Here is a 20,063-nt window from a genome sequence, read left to right as displayed (position 1 = left end):
ATTTTTTGATAAATAAACAGCCTGGAGGTACGTAATTTTGTTCTCAGCTTACTAAGCCTAACTGACAACATGTGAAAGATACATAGGAAATCATTGCACTACTTGAAGATTTTTCTGATCTCTTTCCTACCTTGCCTTACTTGATTGTTATGTGGAGAATAAAAATGAGGAAAGTATCATATTCCTCCTTTGCCTTCTTTATTTAAGAAAAAAACACACTACTTGGAAAAATCTTGCAACAGAAGAGTTAAGTATTTTTATCATATAGAAACAAATGATGGAACACATATCATACTTTACTATATTTCTGAGTACGTGCTTTCATGTTAACATTTAATTAGTGTACATGTACTTGAATATAAGACACACTTTTGAAAATCTACATCTATAAGCCTACCGAAAAAGACAAATACATCTGTTTAAAATCAGTGCACTTATTTTTTTGAATGTGCAAATACCTCTTTCCCTACTTTGAAACTTGTGTAGCAAAAATTACAGTAAATTAATTCTATTTTTTAATTTTATTTTACACATGCTTTTGCATTGTTTCAATATCTACTCTTCCCTTCTGTAAAACACACAGAGTTGGACTTACAATAGTACAGACAACTACTACACACAGAGCTACTATTGCCACTATGACTGTACTGTTAGCACCATCATTGTTGCTGTCGTAATCTAAAGGCAAAGATGCTTTTGGAGGAATGAACCATGTGGCTTGTGCTATATTAGACACCTCTGAAATCAAGTTGGTGTCATCAACAGCACGTATAGCAAAGTAGATTATGGTGTCATTTTCTATTATGAAATTTTCTGGTTTAATTTTAAATGATTCTTCTCCACCAGCCTCATACCAGGTATAAGATTAGAGGAATTCACAGAAGTAGCATGATCAAAGTGATTTCTTAGGTCCAGAAGATTTTCACTGCTTTTTATTTTGTAGTGATCAGCTAGGGAAAAAAGAACACACGTTAACAATAAATTAATACAGACGTCTTAATATCCCTGCTTGTGGTGACAGTATAGGACTTAGAGCCATTCTGTAAAAAAAAAGTGATGATGATTGCTGTTTTACTACTGACTGTCGCTCAGCATGGAAGGTTGTCAAGTTTGCTTTTAAACCTTACTTTACAGTGTCAAAGGTCTATTGTTGCTGAGTCTGGGAACTCCTCCTTTTCACTGGCCTTAAAAATACTGTTTCACCAACACTCTTGGTTTTGTGCAGACCTGTGCAAAATGTAGCTGAATGAGAAACTGTACTGTCCAAATACAAACATAAGGTGAAACAGCAATTAAAATATATGTGTAGATAGCAGGGGTGGGCCGTGCATCTGATCTGTATTCTCTCTCTCACCATGAGGTTTTGATAGCAAAAACTGTGAAAGACACAAAATGATTCTCCCTTTTGTAATCAAAGAACTGGTAGTTACATTGCTATAAATGTGTTTGATTAATTTTGGGGAGTTCTGCTGTTTCTATTTCAAGTCTGTAGCTTTTCAAGACTTTCCTTATGACTGTCTTTTCCTCTTTAGATAGTAGAGAGTTGTGCATGATATGCCCAGCTCCAAACCAGTGCAGGACCTGCTATCTTAAACTATAATGCAATCACTGCCCACTTTAGCTATAAAAGTTTTTAGACATATAGTTGCTAAATAGCAATAAAAGAAGTTGAGAAATTTTTTTGATTTTTTTTTCCTTGTGTGGTTAGTTATTAAAAATTTTAGATAAATGTAAGATTTTAATCTGAAACTGTAATCTGCATAACTGTAGATTGTATATTTTAACATACAATCTCTGGCTTATGCGAGGAAATGCTTCTACATTTCATCTGGAATTACGTTTCATTTTTCTTGTACAACAACCTTAGAATGAGTATTTTGGATAGTCCGTTATTGCATCTCTCTAGTCCATTGACATCTTTGTAAATAGACTAAAGGTTTGTATTGTCCATGTTGGCTGATTTTATTTTTTTTTTAATTATGAACGAAGACAGACATGAACTAAGACTTGGTGCTAAAGTCTCTGGTGGTTGTATTATAATTTTATTTATTTGATTTGTTTATAATATTCCTTGGTTTACTTGGGCTAGTTTTTTTTAACATGAAGAATTAAGGAGAACTAAGACAAGTATCATGCAACAGGGTAACTTTCTGTTTGGTTACATTTTCAGGTGGGAAAGATGTAACCCTCATCCCTGAGTGGTGGTCCTCAGGGTATGTCCTTTCAGATAAAAACACCAACCTAATCTCACAAAAATGTAGTGTCTGACTCACCTTTTCCATTGTCAAAGTCACCTCCTGGAGCTGTCCAAGACAAGACTATTGTTTTGTTTTCTATATGAGCATGAAGGTCTGTAACTTTACAGTTGGATAAATAGGAGCAGAATCTCCTCCTGTATTCACTACAAGAGAACTTGTTGAAATTCTCCTGAAACTTCCCAGCTTGACTTGGATTTCTTTATCCACAAATTTAGGTCTCAGTGCATTCGTGTAAATTTTACCTGTTTAAAACATTTTTCAATTTTCATCATGACAGAACTCTGGATTGCATTTTCTTTTAATTTTTATTACCTCTTATTATCTCTTCTCATCCTGTAAGTTTTCTTTAGCTTATTCAAATTTAGTGGGAAGTTAGTGAAGTAGACAGAAAATAAGGGTTCTCAGGGTCCTCAGCATAAAATTTAGGAAACCCAAAAAGCTGACAAAGTCTGAAATGTGTAAAAATTGGAAATGATGCAACCAATAAAGCAGGTTGCAGATGTTGGTGAGCCATGACTGCAGTAAGGTAGTTCTATTCATGTCTCCGCCCATATTGCAGGCCTTAAAAAGAGTTTGTTATATAGGCCATACTTTGTGAGGTTTTTAGACAATTTTTTTGCTGTTTTTTCTAAATTTCACAATGTAGAAGTGTGAGAATATTAAATTGCAACAACTAATATTTTTTTTCAGCATTAAGATGAAAAAGTACTAAAAAATCAAGAAATCTCAAAAGCTAAGTTTTCTAGCAGCATTAGTTTGTGTGCTAACATTGCATGCTGAATTTATTTACCCCAAATCCCCATTTTAAAGTCTTAAGAGGAATTATAGATTTGAAATTCCTATTGTGAGATGCTGAAATACAGATTCTGAGCAATATTTATCCTTCTCATGGCTGTAAGAGAAAATAATTTTTAGATTAAAGACAACATTTTATGCTATTCCCATACATAGGAAACAGTAGTTGGAGTTGGTTTGTTTTGTTTGGGCTTTTTTGTAGTGCAAATGATAGATGGAACATCTTTTAAGATCAAATGCAATTTTTGTGAATCTAAATGATCCCATTTGCTAAACCTTTACACTCCCCTACATACAAATCGTGCAAAAAATTGTCTGTTTCATAAATGCCCTTTACCATTTTCTCTGTAGCCTGGTATAGACAAGGCTTGATTTTGCTTGAAGCTAAGTCTGGTGGTTGTATTTCTCCCATGGGCCTTCACTTTTAGACTGTATCTTCCAGTGCCTTGTAAAGTAGTAAAGTACCTTGAATAGATTCCATCATTCTTCATCGTGTCAGCACCTCAGTATAGAATTATTGAGAATTAATATCTCAAACAAGATACCTGCTGGTAAACAAGGTTATTTTTGCTATTTGTACATAAACACAAAGCCTGAACACCTGTCAGTGTTTCTGTAATGTGGACATCTTTTAAAACAGTCGTCCCACTATGACAACCTGTGTTTCATATGGATTTTGTTAAAAAGAACCATTTTGCATTGACACCTTTAAATAGGGTGTTAAGGATTTAGGTAAATCTCTTGTTACTATATGGAACCACCAACTTAATACTTACTGGCCATCTACATAAAGCACCTTTAAATTAGAAAAATGCCATAATTTAACCTTTGGCCAGGAATTCATCAAGACAGGATTCCTTCTCTTTAAGTGAACTTGTGCAGTTGTACCTGACTGGCTGCAGTAGATGATCTGCTGGTGGCATCCAAGCTAACTATTTTAAAGCCTGGCAGCAATGTAAAAACAACCTCACAGGTTCAGCAAATAGAAGACGTTTAAGAAACACAGGATAACACATTGAAATCTTATTATATTTTTAAGTACAGCAATGTGAAAGCAAGGATAGAATGAGGAGGCACTGCTGGCTACTACTGAACTCATAAAGCTACAGGTCTACAGCAGTGGTGAGAGAAAAGGAAGAGGAGAGATGAAAAGAGATCGAGGGATGCTGAATGCCAGGAATTTCTTGCTAGTGCTCTAAGAAAGAGTATTCTTGAAAAGAAGAATAATGCACTTATTTAATGTACAAAAGACATAAAGCTAACGTTTGGTGAGCTAATGTTAAAACTGTAGTCCAGCTTCATAGAATATGAGATGGACTAACAAAACAACTTTCTTTTTACCTTGCCTCTTGAGGGCAGATGATTACATGAAGTACACTTTCAGAAAGCAGATATGAGCAATGTACCCTCTACCATGCACAGTTCTTCTGCTTTCACCCTCAATAACAGCACAGGAAAGAAAGCGGAACAATTTTTCAGGTAAAGGCCCATGTCTTTGTTTTCCTCACCAAGAAAAAGCTTTGTAGCTTACTTCCATCCTAAAGCAGTAGGGTTCTCCATCTCCCTTTTTATTTTTTTCTTGATTTAGGGCATAGCCATGACTCAGTCCTTAGTAATAAATCTGAGGGGAACATGCAGACTTGGATTCCAAAATGCATAAATGCAAAGGTTTTCACTATGTATATGGAACCTTACCTGCGCCATTATCAAGAGGTTCAAGGGTTACTGCTGCAGCACCATCCTTCTTTATGGTGGCTATCACAGTTGCACTAAGAACAGGCAAAAACCCTTGGCTAACCTCTGCATAAACAACAACTGGATTAAATGCTCTATTTGCCCTGTTCATGTGAGCTGCTATGCTCACAGGAGGAACATCAGAGTATGGTGGTTGAGAGGTAGCTGTTACTGATACAGCTTGAGTTGCTGTATGAATATTTTTAATACAAAACTGCCAATCACCCACCTACAAATAAAATACAAAAATATAAAATACTAGTGAAAAAGCTTCATGTTCTAACAGGGCCATTGTTTCCCTTATATCGTAAAAAATAAAGAAAAGCTATATGCTAGTCTATAGGAAATGTTAATTCAGAAAATAAAATAAAATGGTCAGTCTTTACCTCTGCCGTGCCACTTATACTGAGTCTAACTGTGTTTGGTTTTGAATTATTGATTGTAAAGTCTGAGCTTCCATATTCTTTTCCTTTGGGGTCTCTCAGGAAAAAAAATGCTGAGATAGACTCCATGCAATGCTGAAGAAAGTGTCATTTCCCACAGTTCTGTCAACAGGCACGGTAGTATTCATCCATCCAGAATGCTGAACAGCTAGCTCTTTGCTTTCAAGCTCTTGCTAGAGAAATGAAATTTGTCTTACTGCTATTTAATAAAGAAGCATTTAACACGTTTTCAGAGTGATTCCTCATCCATTGCACAATATTGTATCCATTCATTGCTGACTTAAAATGGATTAGTCTTGGAGGACAGAATTGAAAAGCATTTATGCCTTTTGGAAACTAGCATGAGAAGAAGTCTCTGCTTACTTATTTATAACTCAGAGTTATATAGAGAAGATGGCAGGCTTTCTAGTTCTGCTGTCACTACCTACAGGAAAATTAAGAGCAGTTTGGCACAACTATTGAATGAAGAAAACTAATAAAATCCCAGATTCACTTTATGAAATGGCTGTTGCATAGTAACATTGATTTTAAGTGTAAAATTATGGTAAACAGAGTAAGTTACAGTAAGTGTAAGTCCTTCATTTCTGTATCTAACCTATCTACCTATCTAAAGCATTGTGCCAGTAAGCTGTATTTCCACTGCAGTTTGTCTGTCTCAAAATCCTGGAAAAGAGAGAGATAAAATGTCTCCACATATGACTGTAAGGGTTATAGGTAATGAGAGAGACAGAAATAACAACAGAACAGAGGACAATATATAGAAGAGAGAAGTAAACATTATTTCCTTTATTAAAATTAAAATAATTTTGTGTAATTTCCTTACTCCTATTTTATGAACAATAAAGTCTGCAATTAGAAAATAGCCTGTCATAAACTTTTTTTTTTCTTGTATAGGTGGGACAGAAGAGTCAATTAAAGGCAATATAACAATTCAAAAAATCCCAGACCTGCTTTTCAAACCTATATTGACTGCTGCTTATAATCTAGCTATCTTTGTGAGTGGTATCTTTTGGATAAAACGTAGGACTGGATCTGTGTAAAAATATTAACAAAGTGAGGAATGAGTTGCTAAATTCTAATTAACAATTGGCCTAGATGAAAAGTCGAAAAGTTTATAGGTTAAAATGATACATATGGCTTAGGAGAGAAGCTGTATTTTAATTGTATCTTTGTTACTTAAGTTAGACTGTTGAAATGCTCTAAAAGATGTTTCATATGAGAGTGAACTAAACATCCTGGGGGATTTCTGCTTGCTTTTTTGTCTCAAAGTCTCTTGGACTTTGAGAAATTTTGAGAAATAATTTTATTGATTTTGTGAAATCAAGAATTATATAGATTATGTAAATTATATATTTATTTCATTGCAGTGAAAAGTAGATCACTAAACAAATGTACTTGCTCCTATTTCCAAACTGAGCCACTGACAATTATGATCATTAATGTCTAAATTCATTGAATTACTGATCAACTAAAAGCATAAGAGGAAAAAGAAGTGTTGAAATTCAGACCTGAATAGATTGTTCAGAAATATCTTCACTTCCTGATGTAATTGCAGTGAATGTCTCAGCTAATTTACTGGGGACGGCTCCATCCACAGCATAAAGCTTTAAACCTCCTGAAAGACAAGAGCAAAAGAATCAGAAATACTACTTTTTTACTCAAAAATTCCTAAATTTTATGTGACTTCTGGTACTGAATGTTCTACTGAGGCAGCCAATTTGTTATGAAATCAAAAAAGAAATGTATCTTTTTATTAATGTGTTAATGCATGTGTCATAGTAAATTCTGGCTTGTGTGCTCAACTCATTTTATCTCTCATTGGCAAAGTTTGCAATAAAAACACTCCCTGCAGCATAGCATCAAGTACAGCATTTTTAGACTTTTCCTAGTACTTCTGGAGTCACATATTATCCCTTTAGTGAAGCTCTGCTCTGAAAATACCTCTGCAGAAAAGACACGGTGGCATTCCATGGTTTTTGACTCTTAAAGTCCAGATCATCTTTATTTCCAAATGTGAAGTTTAGACCTCTTGTTATGCATACTGAGTTCAAGCAGCTCTAGTCCATTGGAGGTTCTCATACTCAGTGCAGGTCTGTTAATGAATGCATTGTGGATATGGCTTCATGCTGCTCTACTGAAGCATCTGCACTTCATGCATTTGTTGCAATTCTCTCTCAAACTAGAATCATACATACTGAACCATCACTGTGCTCCTAACGCACAGAGCACTGGGATCCCAGAGGGGGGGAGAGGCTGCTGTGCAGCGCTGAGCCCTGGGCAGCCTGCTCGGGGTGTGCGGAGGCTGCCCACAGCCCCTCCCCAACACCTCTCACCCCCCGCCCTCATGCACAGACTGACATAAGCTGTGCAGGGTACGTCAGGCGTATGGCTCTGTCTCAGGAGAGAACATGTGGAGTCGTATGAGCTGGAGGAGCTCAGAGATCTATTCAGTATTTTTGGAAAATTGATTTTTGTTTCTAAGCAGGAAGGCCTGCTGGTTGAAGACTACATGCTGAAGGACCATCTGGGTTCTCTCTGGCTCACAAACCATTTTTAATAAATACTCCACAAGTGGAGCTTAAACAACAAATTCTGTCTTAAAATACAGGCCAGAACAGAACTGAACTCTGGACTCTCCCATAGTCATGTTGATCTAATGATGTTGAAGAGCGCATAAGGGCATTCCAAGTTATTTAAATTGCTAAAACAAGTGGATTGTAGTCTGAAAATGCACAGCACGTGCACCTCTCAAATAAGAATATTTATTCACCGTGTTCGTTTGGAGTCAGCTTGCTTTCTAGATCTGCGCAAGGAGTTTTCATTCTTCCATGGCATTTGCAGGTGCTATAACATGAAGCAACACCCCTATGGATAGTTTTTAAATGGTTGTTTTCAAACTAATTATGTAGCTCCAGCTCAGCTGACAGCCATGCTTGCTAATGACAAAGGCAGTCACTGTGTTTACAACTTCCTAGCCAGTGCACTTCAGCCACAACAGTTGGAGAAAATTATTATTCTTTATGTAATAAAAACGCTGATAAGTTAAAGCATATAGAAGGTTTTAGTCATTGCATGTAATGCCAGAAATAAAATTCTAAACATTTCTTTTTATGTTATATAACAGTATTATAATTAAATCTCCTTAGTAATAGGGTATTGTCATGTTATTGCATTTTTTAAATCAAGACAGCTCTTAAAGCAAATTTGTGGATTGGAAGAGTTCTGCTTGTTTGTATTAAAAAAGCCTGTCATAAAACCAAATTTCTTTAAAATTAAATGTTTTAAATTTCTTAAATTTCTTTTTTCCAGACCAATGAATTGCCATGCTTTTGTATTTTCATACTTGAATATGCATGCCAGAGAAAGAGTGCATTTAGAATATTTACCTGTTAGTTTTGAAAATTCTTCTAATTCTTTGGCTTCTAATGGCCTCAGTGCAATGGTGTGAATTTTTGCCCCACTTTTTTTCAGCAAATCAAGGCAAGCTGCTGTACCTGAGTCCTCTCCATCTGTCAGTAACACAATTTCTGAACCATATGTAGTATTCATTTTATCTGCAATTAACTGCATCAAGAAAAGAATTCATGATATAAGCAGCGGAATAATTTTAAAATACTGGTTTATCGCAGAGCACAGTCAATGTATGCATTTAAAACTGTTAACTTCAAATATAAGAAAAATTTATTCTTTAATAAGTGCTTGAATTTTTATTTAACACTAAAACTATTACAATGTTAATTATTGCAATTGATATTGCAACATCTAATTGCTTAGATTTAGTAAGTGTTCAATTATAAATAATGAATATTTAATATATGTTTTCCTAGGGAAGGAACCTGTTCCAAATTGAAGATGTCAGAAACATTCTGCCTGTATAAGCTTTGCTGGTTCAGGGACTGGATGTTTAAGGGCATCATATTAAAAACTTATGGCCACTGTCTGGAACTACTCTTTATTCTCTAATCAAAATTTCAGAAGTAGAGAAGGACAGACTCTGAGGTAACTGAAGGTGGGGCAGAAAGGGGTAGGGAGCACCCATGGGGGAGGCCTCTGTGCTGCTGTTCCATCCCTGTCTGCTTGCCAGTCTTCCTCCTGATGTCCCCCTGCCCTGAGCCTCCTCTCTGCCCTGGACTCTCGGCTACCTCAGCAGTCTCATCCTTCTCTATACAATTTCTCTCTTTCTCTTTCTTCCCTTTTCCTACATGTTGCTCCTGATTTTCAGTTTTGCATCTGAATTAGGTGACATCTTCTGGGACTTCAGACTGCCAGCCCAAGGAGGTAAAACAGACAAATAAATAATAATATCTATCCATCACTGTTTCCCAATCTCATGATTTGTATGTGGTTTCGCAATTTTAGGGGCTTGATTCATGACTAGTGAACTGTGGGAATTAACAATACTACCATTGTACAGCTTCCCATTTTAACACTTATATATTCTATATGTTCATTGTGATTCATGAGTCAGATCTCTGGTGTCTCCTCTGTCCACATTTTGCTAGAAAAAAATCTTAGAGATTGCAGGAATACAATATGATATTCATTGTTGTGTTGGTCTGCAGCCTTTTCTCTGTATATACACCCAGCAGTGTGATCAGGTTGTGAGTTTATCCAGTCATGTGAAAGTTTGGACTGCAGTACTGCATATTTCTTTCCACTAGAAGTAATTAAAGAACTGTATTAAAGTAACCTCTTAACTTTCTCTTAAACAAAGTAAATAGAATAAGTTTCATAGGTTTCCAAATAGAAATTTGATTTTCCAAAACTTAGATCATTCTTGTAGTGCGTCTCATTTTTCAATATCCCTTTTGAAGCATGGACATCACATCTGGCCTGTTTTCTGGTAATACTCTTTCTAATGCCATATAATGGTAATGCCAAATAGTTTCGGTACCAAATTTTCTTCTGATAGATTCAAGAATCATATTATCTTTCTTAACACTACCGTTGCATAGGAAGTCCGTGTTCAGTGGGCTATCAAGTATGTTTCTCGCTTTTTCCTCATTTTCCATACATACCAGGAGGTATTTCCACATTGTACTTTACCTTAAGTCCTTTACGTACGCCTGCACAGATATGGCAAACATTGAACAAGTTTTTGGTGTGCTGTGTCATTGGTTATTTGTTGCAAAGGAGTTTTTTCAGATGCCTCAGAGTCAAATGTGACAATTCCAACCCAGGAACTGATTTCAATAATATGGACCAGAAATACCTCTGCAGCACTATGGAGATGTCTGATGCAGTCATGCTGTATGTGAAGAAAAACAACATCCTTAGAATGCAATCTCTTCTGAAAAGCTTTGACTATGAACGAAATATAGTAATTTTTGATGTTGATCAGGTTGTAAGTAAAAATTAAAAACTATCTGCCGTAAGGTAACTCATATCTATGCTCAGTTCTAGAAGAGAGGAGATGTAAACCATGTTCTGGTATTGTGAATGTGCAGCAAACTGCATCTTCCAGGAAAGATGTCACCAGGCAAAGTCCATCTTCTGATGTTATGACTTCATTCCTAATCAAGATTCTTTTTTTTTTTTTGATAGTGTGATGTTAGTGCAAAAGGACACCACCTATGATGCCTGAGGAGTAGGTTAGTCTAGAGACTAAGTATTTTGAAAATATAAATAATATTGAAGTAAAAGTATGGCTATTTTAAATGCAAATATTCAAAGGGATTACTGAAAAAAAAAGTCATATTTGAAAACATTTATCTCTGGAGCTAGCTATTCTTGCAGTATTTATTTCATAATTATCTTCATTTTGGTTTTTAGCATTACATTATTATTTACTAACTGATTTAATAAAATGTACTATGATTGGTAGACATCTGTATTATAAAAATAATATAATATATTACAATTGCAGATCTTTGCTAAAGATCAGTCTCAAGAACACCTCTGGACTAGAACAGCATGTCTGGAAATAGATCTGTTGATGGAGCACTATGGGAGAATCCCACAATTAGTATGTGTGCCATAACTAAAGAATTGGAGCATATACTGCTTTATGCTTCTTCATGTATATTTTGGTTTAAGATATGACTGTCAAATATTTAAGAATATTTCTCAGCATGTTTGAGCTTTTTGAATTACCTTCTTTAGATGAATAGTCTTATTTTTAGGCTTGAATTCCTTTGAGAAATGAAACACTGAACTTGCAGTATTTTCAATAAGAGAGTAATGGTCATTGGCTCACTACTGAACTGTGGAAGAGGTAAGTTACAGATAAGAAAATGCAGTATGTCATCAAAAGAATATATAGGCTGATTTTTAAAAGCTGTTAGAGTATGCATAGAGATTTAAAGTCTATTAATAAATCACGAAATGGCTGCCTTACCAACCCAGATAATTTTGTCATCTTTCTACAGATGATCACGTTGCTTACAGCTTTATAAAAGTATTAGGATATTTATTCAAATAAGCACATATTCAGGTATGTTTACTAAACCTTGCCTCCATAAACAAGCTTAGTATCTCATGCCACAAGAAGCTGTGAAAGAATAAACCTATGCAAAGTTTTACAGGGAAAAAAAAAGGAAAAATAACCTCAGCCTTGTTAAAATGACATAACATTATGCCAGCTTACATTCTTGATTCCAAAGAACAATATTGTAATGAGGAAAGAACATCTAATTTATTGACATATTGCGACCTACATATTTACTTTAAATTAAGAATAATTCATAATAAAAATACAATGTGAAACTCCATCTGTGATAGATTTTCTGCTTGGAAGAACTACAATGGCACTGTCATTCTAGGTCTGGAACAAAGGAAGGAAAATATATAAAATTGAGATTTCACATGAAAAAAAAAAGACCAAGTCTGGCCTACAACTCTCAGTATTTTGAAGTGATATCTTGTAGGAATTCCTAAATAAAATTACCAAGGAGTATAAGAGTAGTCCTTTTTTTTCTAAAATAATCAAGTTAATTACAGAATTGACTGTTTTTTTTTAAAATTTTGTAACTTTTTCTGTTTCTTACAATTTTTGCTAAAAATGGCGTATAAAATGCATATTCTAACCATTGACATGCTCCCAGAAACAGCCAGTACTAACGCAACTGCTCTGTCTTGGGTTTGCAGTAGCCTGAAGGTAGTCTCAGAGGTGGCTGCAGAAGCATTTACAACGGCTGAGTTGCAAAAGTCATCAGATTCCATAATTACTTCCCACGTGCTTTTGTGGTTGCGTATCTTATTCTGCATATTTGGAGCCTCACTATTGTGAGTTTTTATTACAAAATTCAGACACCTAAAAAGTCAGATTGAAGCTGATAACAATTCTGAACCCAACAGTATGAGCATAAGAAAATATCTCAGAAAATACAAAGTTTGTGGTGGGGGACAGGACAAATGGAGGTGTTCTTCTCCAGCGGATGTCCTCTGTGCCATGGTGCCTGTCCAGCCAGGATCTTACAAGAGGCAAGCAAAGAAAGCGTTCCCAAAGAACTTATCTCAGATTTTACATAAGCACACGCAGAATCAAAGCTTTCAGTCTGTGAGTACTGAGATCCTTGGAGTGACTGATTCATGGAGGTCTCACTAGATTTAAGCCTGCTAACATAGGTACTGTAGCTGAACAGCATGGAGTTAGAAGCCTGAGTATTTAACCAGCTTCTTGGGTTAAGCTGATGGTCTTGGACCAGTTCCTATAAGTTTTCTTGAGTGGAATAAGGAAACATGCAAAAGATACAAAGTCAAGACTTTGAGAGAAACAGGAAATAATCTTTTAAATGTCTGAGGATGTCCACTGCATACTGCTGAGGGAAGACCATGACCCACTGCTGTGGGTTAACCCTGGTGGGCAGATAAGCACCACACCTCCTCCCCTTCCCCAGTAGGATGGGGGAAGAGGAAAGGAGGAATAAAAGAAAAAAAAACTTTAGGGTCAAGATAAAACAAAACAAAGCAAAAAAAATGTTTGATAAGTGAAAGATAAGTGAAAGAAGAAAGAAGAAACAAAACGAGTGATGCAAAGGCAATCACTCACCGCCTCCCATGGGCAGACCGATGCCCAGCCAGTTCCTGAGCATAAGATGGCTACCCCTTCTAAAACTCCCTCTTTTACCTTTTATTGCTGAGCATGACATTATATGGTATAGAATATCTCTTAGGTTAGTTCGAGTCATCTGCCTGGTTGTGTCCCCTTCCAGCCTACTGCGCACTCCCCAGTCTATTCAAGAGGCGGGGCAGAGTGAGAAACAGAGAAGGCCTTGATGCTGTTCAGCTAATGCTAGAACATTGGTGTATTATTGGTACTGTTTTGGTCAAAAATCTAAAAAACAGCACCATATGATCCGCTATGAAGAAAATTAACTGTATCCTAGCCAGGCCCTGTACACCCATAAAGTTCTTGGAAAGAGTTTGCCCAAAGAAATGAGGTCAATAGCTGGAGGAATTGTGATCCCTTACCACAGAGATCTAGCCTGCAAGGAGACTGACTGTCCTGCTAACCCCTGTCCCAGCACCCTCTCCTAGACACTGGAACAGTACAGAGCTGGCACGAGGAGGCCTGCCTGGTTGTCCTGGCTGCTTTCAAGAGAGGTGCACTGCTGCTTCTGTGTTAAGGATAGATAGACAGACCAGATTGCTCTACAATGGAGTGTAATAGAGCTAACCAGGTAACACAGTTAGGGTGCCAGTTCACATAAGGAGTAATCGAAAACTGCAGTTATCTTATGGACAAGACATTTGGCAAGAATGCTTCCCTTTTATGCCTCTTGACCTGATTCTCCAAACACGGAGCAAGAAGGATGCTGAGACTGCAGTACATCTCACCCTTATTGACAGGAAACAGCTGTCAAATCATTTCCAGTAGCTCCTTTGTCTTCCCGTTTGAGCAGATTTTAATAGAACTGATAGCATCATGCATATTCTTTGAAATAGAAATTAATTAAAGAAACGCCTGACAGATCATTCTCCCCAACAGAAACAACTGACTAGACCCCAAATGTTACTGAACTCTCAGTCCAGAAAGGTATAGTAATACTTACATATGGTACGTATTGCAAATACATAGCAGAACATGAGATATTTTGTCTTATATCTGGAATAAATATACATCCTTTTTTATATAACTGACCATCATGTCTACAGCTTCTTGGTTTACACTTGTCTCCGCTGCAGTCTTGGAAAACAGGTATAGCAGTCACACCAGCTGGACAGCTAAGGGAAGAGAAGATAGGCAGGGCTGGTTAAGAACCCAGTCTGTAACTGGTTATTTATTTGAATTTTGGCTGCCCAAAGCCAAATAGTTGTTGACACAGCACTGCACTAGACACTGCACAAGTACATAGGTAGGCTGTCTCTATGCCTGGCAGGGTCCTCAAACTAATCTAGGAATAGTTAGAATCATAAAACACTTGTGGTCTTTTGTGATCTTCCTTGTGATAATTATAGGCTATGCAGGAAAGACATCCTGCTAGTAATTGCAATACGACTGTATTGGTATGTCTGAGCTGGGAAAAAAGGCAAGCCTGAACTAATTCTCTACATCCATTCAGTTATTGTCCCTCTTTGTAGAAACTGTTTAAAATCACAGTGGTTTCAGTAGGCAATTTCATTGTTGTTGACAACTGGTATTTACTAAAATTATGTTAAATAAGTACAAAACAAATGGTGGCTGAAGTCTGCAGTTGCACACAGAGCAAAAGATTATCCAGCCTGATCTCCTGAACCTCTTACAAAAGAGCACCGAAGGCAGCTGTGGTTTTCTGAGCTGCAGGGCAGGCAATAGATGTTGCTGACTAAGCATATTTTAATCATGAACAGGTCACGGACACTCTACAAAGTGCAAACTCAGCACAGACAATGAGGCTATTGAAAACATTATTGAAATGTTTAAACCTGTGTAATGTAAAAGCAGAAATATTAAAAAAAAACCTTGTTGCTTCAACACTTGTTTCTTTAGAATTTCTAGGCACATAAAAAGGCATGTTGCTACTATATTCATCGAACACGCCCCACCAATAGTGAGACCATTTGTGAACAAAAACTCAACCTGTTGAAAAAGAGTAGCACGTGCACGTTCTAAATACAACTGTTTAAAAGTTACTCAGTGCTCTACTTAGACATTTTAACAATTTAAACTAATCCTTATCTGAGGTAATACAGGAAGATTGTGAAATATTTAAGCAATTGGGATAATAATTTTTCTTTGAGGTAAAACTAGGAAGGCATCAGTTTAGCAGCCAGGACTAGAATTTTTATTCATATTTGACTCTCAGAAATGCAGGAACTGTTCTAGAGGCTTTCTTCCAAGCTGGCAAAAATCTCCTGAGGAAATTTAGGTTTTGTGAGGTTTCTGTCCCACAGAGCAGAAAACCTTACATTTTTTGACACAGTGTAGTACAAAATCAGATACACAAACACTGGATAGTTTATTTGGTAAGTGGTCATAAAAGGAAGGCTACTGCTAATGGCAGTAGTTAAGTGCAGAGGAGTAACATTTAAGGTTTTCAAAGGGATTAACAACTTCTGGATCTAGTGTTTGAATATTTAACTTCAGACATTTCACAGGTATTTACTACTTCTGAAAAATGTGTTTCTCAAAGTTTTTTTCATTTAGGCAAGCAAATTAAAGTACCCAAATTCATCAATCACTTTGAAAAATCTTGGCCGTTTGTACGAACAATAACACAGGCAATTAAATTAAACAGCAGTATTACCTTTTTCTCCATCAACATTAGTCAAATTGTCATTTAACAAGAAGTTAGGTGTGAAATGGATGTACCGTCCTTTATCCTTACATCCTCCATACTGTAAGGTGTAAAGATCATCTATATGTTTCATGTAAGGGTCTGCTATGATGACATCTGCCTGAAAAAGTAAGGCCAAAGTTATACATAACATGGGTGTAGAGAAGAGGTAGGTGATTCTTGTTGAATAAATTCAGTCCTGCATTTTTTTTTTAATCCTACAAACACTCTCAACACTTTTGAGTATGAACTTCCAGGATTAGTCCTAGATTTTGCTGTGATTCGTAATGTAGCCTTATCAGTCTAGCTTTTCTTTGTTGTTCTAATCATAAAGAGTTCTCTAAATCATACCTTATCATATGATTCTGTTTTTAATCTTGAATAGTTGGTGGTTTACTTCCACGTTTTAGGAATTATAATTTTTACAGACTTGAAGAAAAATCAATGTTCTATCATTTCAAACAAGTAATTAAAAGCATTTTTAATCATGCTCTAGGGAATGAAATAAAATAAAATATTAATATCAATGTTAATATTAAAGATTTGACTGTATGTGCAATGAATAATTTAGCCTTATGAAGAAACAGCAGTACAATAAAGTAGAACTACGTATGTAACACAAAACTAAGAAAGTATTACAATCTTTGTTAAGAAAAAAATAAACAAAGAAGTCAAGGACTAAGCTGTAATTCTTGGAATCTCTCACCAGTTCTATAATCCTGATCTTAATCAGAGATTGTGATAAAATTCACACTCTAGCCTTCAGATGAGATGAAAACTACTAAATACAAGGATTTTACCCTTAAATTAATACTGGCCTGACAGCAAGTATGGGCAAGATTCAACATTGCACCTACTTTTTCATTTATCTGACTGATGTCATCATTTTTCCGTCAAATTCACTGTTTCGCCTTTCTTCTTATTTGTATTATGGCTACTGTATGCTGCCATTACTTTCCTTTCCTCTTGCTCTTTTACCACCTCTCTTGGAGTAGAGGCATTAGAAAAAGCATTCGCTTTGTTTATTTTTCTCTCCACTAACAACTAAGTGTTTAGTGAAAAAAAAAAACAAACAGGAAGGAGGGAACTAAAATCTGGATTTTCATAAACTAAGAAACAAGCTGTGACAGAGGCTTTGGAATCAAATATCTTTGTTACATGTACATAAAATGCAGCTAAAGGAGATTTCTTGAAGAGATTCAGTTTGCCAGGACTGAGAGTGATAGTGAGTGCTACCCCATGAGAAGCTGAGCAGTAATGGGATGTGCTACTTCAGCTGTCCCCATGCCACCCCTTGCCTGCTCTGCAGATAGAGCAGTTTTAACTAGTTCAAGGGAACTGAAGGAATGGTGGAAGAGCAAGTTTTCATAAGGTCAGCTATAATGTGAATTTAATATGTGGTAGGTATCTCACAGTAACCATCACTCATACACGTCTACCCTAAAAAACGCTCAGTGGTTTGTCCCTTAATGTAAATGGAGTGATCTAAACTCTACTTATTGTTAAAAAAGGGGACAGTCAATGACTGATGGTAAAAAGTAAACTATCACTTTTGCTTCATGTAAACCTCTTCTCACAAGATGAAAGAAATCTGGAAATGTTAAAATTTTTATGGCTGAACAAAGGATGGTATCCTTCATACTTGATCTTAGAGATGACATGAGGATAATCCTACATCAGGGTCTAGTAGGCATTAGACATACTGCAGACCCTGGGCATTTGTCAGAAGTGTCCTGTTCAGTGGTGTTCTCTAAAATGATTTGACTTTGTAGAAAACAATTTCTTTGCTTTAAGACCTGGCCAGCATCCTATTCTAGGGGAATTTATCCACTGAGGCATCTATGTGGATTGCAATAAAAGTTAAGCCCAGAAATGCCACTAAACCTAACCTTTTTTTTTTCCTTACAATTTTGAAAGGAACATTATGAGACATACCAGCTAATAACAAACAGTCGTATAATCAATGGCTATTAAACAAGTATTCATAGGGCATTCTTTCGGGTAAACATAATTTGGAAAGCTACTTAAAGGAATTTCAGTCTGCCTCCCAACAGAGATATTACAGCATTGACTGAGGTAATTAGTGCTCTTAGTAGTGACAACAGATAGTAAGACAAATTAGAAATTACTAGTTTAGTAACTATGGGATTGATCCATGATTAATTCAAAACAACAAGAAAAAAACCTATTGACAAGAATGGGAGCTGGACCCGATTCATGCTACTTTCCAAGCAGAAAAGTCAAGTCACAACTGCTGAGAAACAATGCATGTAAATTCAAATGTTCTTACCATCATGTTCAGGATGATGTTGGAATCTTCTGGCGCCTGGGGATTAATTGCAACAAATCCTCATAGCCATTCTTATTTAGCCATACCATAGAACCTTTTGCCACAGGCAGGAGCTGAAAAGACAGCAAAAATATCAAACTCCTAAGTACCCCCACTACTTGTTCCTGTCTGCAAGGTTCTTGGTTAGAAAAGCGATGGCTTATCAGTCTTATTTGTATGACCGCCTGTAGAGTGTGAGAAGACTTTGTTATGGTAACCCAGGATAGTTTGCCTCCCCGATCTGAGTATGTAGAGTCCCAAGCACATCTTATCTTCTTGTTACAGCAACCTGTGGTAGTTTGCTTCTTTCCATCCAAGTATGTAGAGTCCCAAGCGCATCTTATCTTGTTGTTGCAGTAACCCGGGGTCATTCGCTTCCCCCGCATTGCACGGACGCCAACGTGACAGCCAGCTGCAGATCTCTGCATTTGGACAACAAGACCTGCATTGCATCAGTGAGTTCGCTAATGAGCCAAACAGGACATTGCATATGTATATGTTAATCAGCGCAAGTTTTATTATCCACCCCTGCGGTGCTTCCCCTTGAGCTTCACTCCCAAGCAGGTCTCCACTGTGTCGGCTCCCCATTTCGATTAGCATCAGTGTCCTGGGGCTCCCACCGTGGTAATGCTACGCTTTCCATAAAGCCAAAGCTTTCACTCGCTGAGTGTTGTGCCTCATCCTTGAGGGATTCGTACCTGCTCTTCGCTCCTAACACCGCCTTTGTGTCAAAAAGGGGTGTAACAGTTTGCAACAAGGCACTGATGTTCTATGCAAGTACAGTTATATTGGATATGTTGGCTGCATTTAGTTATGTCTTAATTTTAGGAGGAAATACTTGATATTTTATTGTGAACTAAAAAAAAACCAGTTTCATTTCCTTATGCCTCTTCAGGTGATCTATGCTCTGGTATTCATTTTAGAAGAGAGAAATAATTGCAAAAACACAATTGGAATTTCCTGGAAAAAAAATCTGAACAATGCAATAATTATGTAATATGGAATTGAAACAATAGAAAAAGCAAGATTAGATCAGTGAGATAATAAAATGCTGATACGTTCTGTAGACAATATTTGGTATGTAAAATCTTCCCTTTTAAATGGCATTGTTTGCCTTTAGATGAATAACCATCATATTTGAATAAAATGTGTTTTTCTTGAGTGGGAACAGTTTGTCAAGCAAGCCAGATAACTCTGTGTGGCTGTCCTATGCCTCCTCATCATTTCTCACTTGATACTCAAAGAAACTTGTCCAGAATTGACTTTATATTTTATTCCAATTCCTTCACAAAGTATTTAATAGCATCACATCTATCACTGATGTGCAATCCTTTGAGAAATGTCTATTAGATGATGATTCCCTACCAGCTACTTTTTGAGATCTCCCAGCTAGGTAGTTTCTAATTTTTTAAGGAGGTGTGTGGTTAATCCAACGTAGTACTATAATTTGAATCCGATATCACACAGTACTCATTTCACAAATATCTCATGATACAGCTACATTGTTAGTTAAATTCATAATTGCATTAAAAATAATAAAAATGGAATAAATGTGGTAGTGATTGACACTGATTATATTTTCATCCTTTAATTCATTGTTGATTGAATTCTGTATCAGCTTTCCTATTATTTTTGTGGGACAGATGTTAAGCAGATTTTCCAGTAATTTTGCAGGTCATCCCCTCTGCCTTTTAAAAAAATACTCTGTCTTCTTGGTGATATTGTAAGAGTCATTAATAATCAAGAGAGTAAACTGCTGCTGAAGGTCTTACGCAATTCTTTTAAAATTACTGTGTAAAATTCATCC

The 20,063-nt window shown here is 36.4% G+C and overlaps 1 protein-coding gene and 1 pseudogene across 3 annotated transcripts in view; one reads left to right on the top strand and one right to left on the bottom strand.

Annotated features, from left to right (window-relative positions):
• The window catches only part of ODF2L (outer dense fiber of sperm tails 2 like), a 61,984-nt gene that overhangs the window by 8,014 nt on the left and 33,907 nt on the right, over positions 1 to 20,063 (top strand). For all 3 annotated transcript variants that reach the window (XM_072868445.1, XM_072868444.1, XM_072868449.1), the window contains one exon: positions 18,614 to 18,711. The gene's annotated coding sequence lies outside the window, so the exon portion shown is untranslated. The remainder of the gene's footprint in view (positions 1 to 18,613; positions 18,712 to 20,063) is intronic.
• On the bottom strand, positions 527 to 18,642 carry LOC140654114 (calcium-activated chloride channel regulator 1-like; annotated as a pseudogene).

This window comes from Ciconia boyciana, chromosome 7, assembly GCF_034638445.1.
Source record: "Ciconia boyciana chromosome 7, ASM3463844v1, whole genome shotgun sequence".
Classification (NCBI taxonomy): Eukaryota; Metazoa; Chordata; class Aves; order Ciconiiformes; family Ciconiidae; genus Ciconia; species Ciconia boyciana.
This window is presented reverse-complemented; position numbering and strand designations above follow the sequence as displayed.